The sequence below is a fragment of the Mustela nivalis genome (genome assembly GCF_964662115.1).
Source record: "Mustela nivalis genome assembly, chromosome: 11".
Lineage (NCBI taxonomy): Eukaryota > Metazoa > Chordata > Mammalia > Carnivora > Mustelidae > Mustela > Mustela nivalis.
The window spans coordinates 11,761,880-11,769,175 of record NC_139030.1 but is presented as its reverse complement, the minus strand read 5'-3'; the positions used below and the strand labels follow the sequence as shown (position 1 = coordinate 11,769,175).

At 49.1% G+C, this 7,296-nt stretch overlaps 1 long non-coding RNA gene across 1 annotated transcript; it reads left to right on the top strand.

Moving 5' to 3' along the window:
* Nucleotides 1-2,851: 2,851 nt before the first annotated feature.
* LOC309843902 lies at nucleotides 2,852-7,069 on the top strand. Its single transcript, XR_014300406.1, has 2 exons — nucleotides 2,852-3,124; nucleotides 6,537-7,069. It is a non-coding gene; the product is annotated as an uncharacterized lncRNA (long non-coding RNA).
* Nucleotides 7,070-7,296: the final 227 nt, after the last annotated feature.

The window sequence follows — 7,296 nt, the reverse complement described above, 5'->3', positions numbered from 1 at the left end:
GCCTCACGGAAGGAAGAAAAACACATGGTGTACTCATGGCCATCCCCCTTTCTGTAACCACAGCATCATCACTGATTTCCAAGGGCTTTTCCAAGGAGTACAGACATGGTGTCAGAATCCTTCTCTGTACAGGGCTTTTGGAAGGAGTTGGCAGAAAGATGAAGATGCTTCCACCCCCTGCCTCTGGTGTGGGACACAGGCAGGCCCTGGGAGAAATGGGAGGAGGTAAAGTTGAGGAGTCATGTGGAATTACATGAGAAAGGAAAGGCAGCACAGAAGTGGGAGAAAGGTGGGCCAGCCCTCACTTGGGGACCAGCATCTAATAGGGACCAAGATTCCCCCCAACTGAGTCTTCAAGAAACAAGAGGCAGTAAACCCAATAGCAAGCAAAAAGGGAAAAGACCAAGGTCTTCTGTACTTGAAGAAATGCAATCAGCTCTCTTCTCTTCTCTTCTCTTCTCTTCTCTTCTCTTCTCTTCTCTTCTCTTCTCTTCTTATCTTTTCTTTTGAGAGAGAGACGTGGGTGGGGGTGGGGGGCAGAGAGAGAATTTTAAGCAGGCTCCATGCCCAATGTGGAACCTGATGCAGGGCTGGATCTCACCACGCTTAGATCATGACCTGAGCCACGATCAAGAGTTGGACGCTTAAAAGACTGAGCCATTCTTCCATTTCTTAATGACCAAAGAGGCAGTGTTTTTTTTAAGAACTGAGAAAAGCCAGTGCTGCTGAAGTTAGTTACACTCCTGTATTTGGCTGGCGGGTGTCCTTCCCTTAGGAGTTTGACCATGTGTATCAAGAAGCTTAAAGAAGCTCCCATTTTATAACCAGTAGTTCATGCAGGGATTATGAAATACAGGACAAGCTTTTTACACAAAGATGTTTACTATAGCATCACCTCTAAGAGTGAAACACAGGAAGCCACCTAAATGCCTAAATGTCTTATAAGAGAAATTGAGTTAAAAAAATTAAGGAACATGGGGGGTAGGAGATGTAAAAATGAAACAAGATGGGATCGGGAGGGAGACAAACTATAAGTGACTCTTAATCTCACAAAACAAACTGAGGGTTGCTGGGGGGAGGGGGATGGGGTTATGGACATTGGGAGGGTATGTGCTATGGTGAGTGCTAAGAAGTATGTAAACCTGGCGATTCACAGACCTGTACTCCTGGGGATAAAAATACATTATATGTTTATAAAAAATAATAATAAATTTAAAAATTAAAAAAAATTTAAGAAACATTCTTTAGCTTGACTATCCGCCAGCCATTCAAATGATGCTTACAATGGATTTCCAACTACTGTATACAGTTAGAATGACTGTTCCAAGACTCACCTTTAGACACAAGAATGCCCCGAGGAAGAATAGGTTCTTCCTCTCTGAAGATCAAGGAAGCCCAGGAGGCCCCCTGACAGACTCCCCCTTGCTATTGGAGCCTGCACATGGGTGCACGCCCTTGTCCTTTGAAGATAGGTAGGTGGCAGGCATCTGGGGTTTACCATGACGGCATGGCCTCCCACCCCACATGGCAAATCTTGTTACAGTGTGAATCAGGAAAAGCAACTCCAAGCATTGTCTCTAATAGGAGCTCTCTGTTTTCTCTGCACTCTTATAAATCTATTATTTCAACACGAAAAGTTGACATCTCGAACATTCTCCCAGGCTAAGCCTTCAGTAACTCAGGGCAAAAGGCAAAGGACTTTACTGATGATGACAACCTCTTGGTGCTTTTTTCCCTCATCATTTCTCCTATGTTTCGTTGATAAAGAAGAATCAAATGCAATCATGATATTTTAAGACCCTTGTGGGCAGTATTCAGTCCATACCAAAGCTAGAGTTACAGAATCTCAAGGAACACATTAAAAATTTTTAAGTGTTTTTCTAGCAAAAGTGGTCTATCGATCATGATCGCTCACTGACGTGCTGCCCAGGAAACCCGTACACCCATGCACTCTCAGAGCTTGTTGAGAGCACAGGTTTCTCCTTAAACCAATTCTTCAGGAGCCTCGTAGGGACGCTCTCAATAAATGTTTGCTGAAAAATGAATCAGAGGCTTAAACAGGGGAAAACACCAGCAGATTGCCAGGTGTGTGTGGGTGGTAGGTAAAGGGTCCCCTACCCCCATTTTTCTGTACTTCCTATATTTTCTCTAATAGGGGCACCTTATTTTCAAGATGAAAACATCAGGATTTTACCGTTTTAAAACCTTCAATAATTTCAGAAGTTATTGCAGAGGGAAGAGAGAGCCTGTCCCCCACACTGACAGATAAACACTTTCTTTTCTGGAAAGGTCTGATGACAGAGAGATCCATAAGAGACGAGCTTCTTCCACCGCTCATTTTGATCTTGGTGAGCCGGACATCGTAAATAGAAGTGCTATGCTTTGCAGCCCAGACGACAGGCCCTGTGCTGAATTCTTTTGTTCTTTTTCTGGGTATGAGGGAGGCGTTAGACTGAGCCACACATGCGGGCTGGAGAGGAAAGAATACCAGCCTCAAAGTCAGCGGAGCTAAACTCCTGGCACCCACCACCCCCACCCCCACCCCCGCCGCTGTCTGGGGCAGGCGTGGAGGCTCTCTGATCCTCCCAATCTTCTCCAAAGCAGGATCCTGGCAGAGGTGGTGACGGGATGAGGGGGCCTTCCTCAGTTAATGGGGCTCAGCAAAGATCAGCTCTGGAACAGCCCTGTATTTGTGACCCAACTGCCCCGGGGAGGCTGCTGACCACTGCCTGAACCAGCCGTCAGCGTAGGGCCGGTGGGCGGGAGTGGTCGGCTCAGTAGTCAGGACCCCTGATGCTTGGGCCCCCACCACCGACCGCTGCATGCCCTGCCTGGTGCCTAGAGGGACCGCCCCACAGTGAGCACTGATAAAGCAGCTGAGGCAAGCCTGAGATTCGGCACTCTCTCTCCACCAGCAATCAGGAGTCAGAGCAGTCACTAACCCAGCAAACAGGGCAGGAGCCACGAGATGACGCATGCGTACGGCACTCCATCCAGAACAACGATGATATCTGTGAAGTGTCCTCCCCATGGATCTGGGAGGCAGAGGGGATCCCCAGCCACATTTTGAAGCGAGCGGTCTGAGGTGGACAGGCGCGGGAAGACGCTGCCCAAGGCCACACAGGTAAGCAGCAGCCAGATTGCGAATTGAGAGAAATGAAGTAAAAAACCTGGGCTCTGGTGCCCGACCTCACGCCCTGGTCTCTCCTTGTAGGGTCACTGCTTGTTTCTCTCTGTTGCTGCTGACATACCTGCTCCCACCTAAGGTGAGGCTCACTGTCACCACAAGGTCTGCCCCAGCTGGGAGCAGAGAGTCTGTGAGCTGGCCCTTTAAGCCCCCAGGGATGGGGAGCCTTCCCTATGGTGTAATCCCTTCCCAGAGCGGACAGCATTACTGCTGCAGTAAGGAATGTCTTCTGGGGAGATTTAGTGGCTGCTGATAGACATGTGGGCTTCATTTACCCGCACTGCTCCATTAAGCCCAAGGCAGGCCATGCGAGTAGGCAGACTAGGTGAAGAACTAGAGAAAACAGAGGGGCACACTGGAGGCTGGGTAGCGAGGGAGCAAGAAACTTACATTTGGAGAGTGTTTCTCTGTGCTCAGTGGAGACCCAAAGCAACGCTCTCAGGTTACATACACATTTCACAGAAGAGGTAACTGAGCCTCAGGGAGGTTAGTTACCTTGACCAAGGGACTAGTCAAAAAGATCCAAGGAAATCTTTGCTAACCATAGGGAAAGTCCTCCTGGAACCATCACATCCTTCTTGAGCCTCCAGGAACAAGCCTTAGGGGCTCCAGGTTACTGTCCCAGCCCTGCCAGCCTGCTTGTCATCAAAATCCAGACCCTCTTCACGGGGCTATTGGCTCTGTAAACTCCCTGTGTCTAACTGGGGAGAGACCCCCTTCATCAACCTGGCCAGGGGCCTTCAACCTGCCAACCCAACCCCGGGCCCCCCGCAGGGTCTCTCACAGAGTCTCCTGCAGGGTGTCCTGCAAAAATGGTGGGCCATCTGTGTGCCTTCCCACCTCTCATCTTTACCTCTCTGAGCCCCCTGCCCACTCTCCTGGTCCCACCTGGGCACTGTGTGCTCACAAAGCCATTCCTGACTCTGCAGCTCTCCGAGTTCGTTCTTTTTCTGCTGTCTTAAAGCCCCAGCAGCTGCCCACAGGGGCAAGCTTGGCAATTGGCTCCACGTACTTTTCCCTTTCCCCCTGGGCTCCCTCACCTGGCCAGCTCATCAGGAGGTATTCGGGAAGAGAACCCTCCAGGGTGCCTTGAGAAATCAGATAGGAGTCATGGGCTCTTGCTTTCCTCCTTTGCACCTGCCCAAGGCACCCAGCTTGGTCCTCAACAACTGGAGGAGGTTGTTGGACGTGGGGACACAGCAGCCTGGAGGGGAGCACGGGCAGATCAACCCGTGGAGCCCAGGGGTGGGGGAGATAGCTGCCTCATATGCCCAAATGCAAGGGGAGTGGCTGACCTAGCTCCTTCAAGCATTGGGAGGCAAAGGGTCAGTGCTTCCCACCACTCTGTGCTCCCAGGGCAGGAGTGAGAGAGTTGGGTTACAACCCGCTATGATGTATCCCTGGGAGTTTCTTGAGTACAGACTGTCCCCAGCTAATCACAGTGCAGGGAAAGTTGTTAGTGTTGGGGGTCCAAGCAATGACTGCTGAAGGCAGCGGTTCTGGAGGGAATCCCTCGAACGGTGCTTTGAAGGGAGGCTAGCTGCACACACGCATGTGGGTTCTGGCAGGAGCTGAAAACAGGGGCCCCCTGCTTAAAAGGCAGGAAATAGTGTCACCAGAGACACTAACATGCAAAATTCCTTCCTTCTGTGGTTTCTCTCCCTTTCAACTTGTCAGGATGATTGCCTACTATCTAATGTCATTTTAAGTAAATAAAAATTTAAAATCATTTGCATACATCATACTGTTCACCTTTATACTGTGCAGTGCCAGTTTTGCATGTAAATATAAGAACAGGAGCTCGCAGGCAGAATCACCAAATCATAGGATCATTACAGGATCTGCATGGGTATCTCGTTCTTACCAGGACAGTGGCCACGCAGCATGCCACTGACTCAACTGTTTTTACTTTTTTTTTTTTTTTAAGACTTTATTTATTTATTTGAGGGAGAGAGCAAGCATGGGGGAGTGGGGCAGAGGCAGAGAGAGAAGCAGTCTTGCGCTGATCAGGGAGCCTGACATGGGGCTTGATCCCAAGACTCTGGGATCATGAACTCAGCCAAAGGCAGACGCCCAACCAACTGAGCCACCCGGGCGTCCCTACTTCATTTCTTATTATGCACTTATTCTACCAATGCACTCTACCTTCTGCTCCTGCTGAGAATGGTAAGCCGGGAAGAAAAAGGAACCATGGGCTGCTTTATCTTTCCCTTTCCCTTGGGCATCACTGCCAGCGTCAGTGGTTGGATGTTACAGGAGAGGAACAGAATGAGAAGGCAGGTGATTGGGCTCCACAGCTGTTCCTGATTCTTAGAACGCCAGGACCGTCTTTCTGCCTTGGAAGCAAGTTCAGTTTCAAGTGGAAAGCGTGCCCTTTGGGGACCATCAGTGCCCATCATACACGTATCTTGTGCTTGTGCCGAGAGTTGCTGAGCTTTCATAAATTGAGCCATGGGATCCTGTGCTCACAGGGCATTACACAATACTGTAGTACACGCGTCCATGTTGTGCCTCTCTCCTCGGCTCATGAACATGTTCCATTGTCCCATTGGCCTTCAAGTATAAAACACAAGTTCAAAGATAAGATGATTAAGATTTTCAAGATGGTGACAGTAGCACGTGAAATCCAGCATGGAGCCCCTCTGTAAGGGAACTCTTGTATGAGCACACAGCTCGGATGTCCAAGGCAGGCCCCACGTGCAGGACAGGCAGTGTTTGCACAGGCAGAGCGATGGACAGAGGGCATCCTGGGTGGCAAGAGGGGCTTCACTGCCGAAGAAAAGGTGGGAATTCTCCTGGCAGAGTTAGGGGAAAGAAGAGCAGGTCTGGTTGGAGGTGGGATTTTACGCTGGCTGGTGAGGTGAGAAGCTGGCAGGATGGGTCAGGAGGGAGGCTGACATCTTGGAAACTTCACTAGCGTTAGCACTGGGCCCCTTGAGCAGGGATGGCATTATTCGTGAACTATTCCTAGGTCTCAAGTCGGGATTCCTCTGCCTCTAGTGTGTTCCCTCACTTTGACCTCCCTCAGGGCTTTTCACACTTGGCTATGATTCTCTGTTCCACAGGAGCCAATCCTACTTGACCCCAAGCTCTTCAAAAAGGAGGGAGAAGTTACACTGAATTCCAGAACATACTTTTAGTGCCTGACATTAGAACTTAAGTAAAAAAAAAAAAAAAAAGAATTGTGCAAGGAAGCAAGAAGACCTCATTTGTTGGGAAATGTGTATTTAAGAATATCTAATCCATGTAAATGAGTCCTTCACAGAATAAAATTTCATCTTTACAATAGTCCAATCTTCCAATTTTCCGTTATTTTTTTAAAGATTCTATTTATTTATTTGACAGAGAGAGAGAGAGAAGACTAGCAGGGGGAGCAGCAGAAGGAGAGGGAGAAGCAGGCTCCCCGCTGACCAGCAAGCTGGACTTGGGACTCCAGGATCACAACCTGAGCAGAAAGCAGATGCTTAACCAACTGAGCTACCCAGACACCCCTCAGTTTTCCATTATTTTTGATAGACTTTCCCTTTAGCAGACAAAAGGGAATCATATCTGGTTGGAAGAGTGACTGTGAACCTACTGTGGAGTGGTCAGGTCTTCCTGCTTTATGGATAACATCACCTTGAAAGCTCTAGGTGATCACATTGGATGAGACCTGGAGAGGACGCAGACAGACAGCCTTCATCAAATTGAATGTTGGCTTAGGTCTGTATACCACCAAGCACTTGGCTAAAGATGTGAAGTGTCCCTAATTTGGTTTTTGAAATTACGGTACAGAATAAACATTTAAATTCTTGGATTTTCCCTGAATTTCCCTCCAGATGTTTGGTGTGGTATAGATACCACAGTAAATAAATGTGTTTAAAAGTCCAGTAAATGAGGCAAGAGAGTGTTGATGTGTGTGTCATTTTTGCAGGGCCTCCCTGGGACGGAGACCCAGCCGCAACCACCAGAAGGTTTCTTGCCCCTTTAGCCCCCGGGGTGGTGGGGGTGGGGAGCTCTGCGGGAAGGCGCTGGAACAGCAAGGTGCTTTAAGGCGGTGGCATGGTGGAGCGAGGAATGTACTGGTGAGGCCGACACCCACCGGAGCTGTCAGAATTCACACTGCCGGA